Source organism: Babylonia areolata, chromosome 20 (assembly GCF_041734735.1).
Source record: "Babylonia areolata isolate BAREFJ2019XMU chromosome 20, ASM4173473v1, whole genome shotgun sequence".
NCBI classification, from domain to species: domain Eukaryota; kingdom Metazoa; phylum Mollusca; class Gastropoda; order Neogastropoda; family Buccinidae; genus Babylonia; species Babylonia areolata.
This window is the reverse complement of record NC_134895.1, coordinates 3623174-3623776: the sequence shown is the minus strand read 5'-3', so window position 1 is coordinate 3623776 and position 603 is coordinate 3623174. Positions and strand designations below refer to the sequence as shown.

Here is a 603-nt window from a genome sequence, read left to right as displayed (position 1 = left end):
TTCCCCTGCCCCGCACACCCACCCCCTCTTCCTTTACCCACCCGTGAGGTGTGGGTGTGTGCGGCACAGTCGCTGAAGACGTTGATGTCAGTCTGACCGTCGCTGTGTCTGTAGTTTGTCAGGACTGCTGGGTCAATAAAATGGATCGCAAAATTATTAAATGTGGCGTGACTCTTGGTGTGTGTGTGTGTGTGTGTGTGTGTGTGTGTGTGTGTGTGTGTGTGTGTGTGTGCGCGCGCGCGTCCGTGTGTGTGTGTCCGTATGTGTGTATGTGTGTGTGTGTCCGTATGTGTGTGTGTGTGTGTGTGTGTTGTGGTAGCTCTTTCAAATCAATCAATCAATCAATCAATAAAAAAACAACACCTATTAGTCCACATAAATTAACTTGTGCAGTCACAGGCTCATTGTAAACACAAACATAAATGATCATGCGCACTGTAAAAAGAGGTTGAAACCAGTCAAATAAGAACCAACAATAGCTGTCGATTGCCTAATAAGCCACACACACACGCGCGCGCGCGCACACACAATCACGCACACACACACACACCATATATCACGCCGGTAATTAAAAAAGAGAGCAAAATTGATAATTGTAATTTA

The 603-nt window shown here is 46.1% G+C and overlaps 1 protein-coding gene across 2 annotated transcripts in view; it reads left to right on the top strand.

The window, feature by feature from the left end:
* Nucleotides 1-161, top strand: part of LOC143294758 (tubulin alpha chain) — a 1556-nt gene extending 1395 nt beyond the window's left edge. For both annotated transcript variants that reach the window (XM_076606229.1, XM_076606230.1), the window contains exon 2: nucleotides 1-161. This exon is cut by the window's left edge and continues 307 nt beyond it. The gene's annotated coding sequence lies outside the window, so the exon portion shown is untranslated.
* The last annotated feature ends 442 nt before the right edge of the window (nucleotides 162-603 follow it).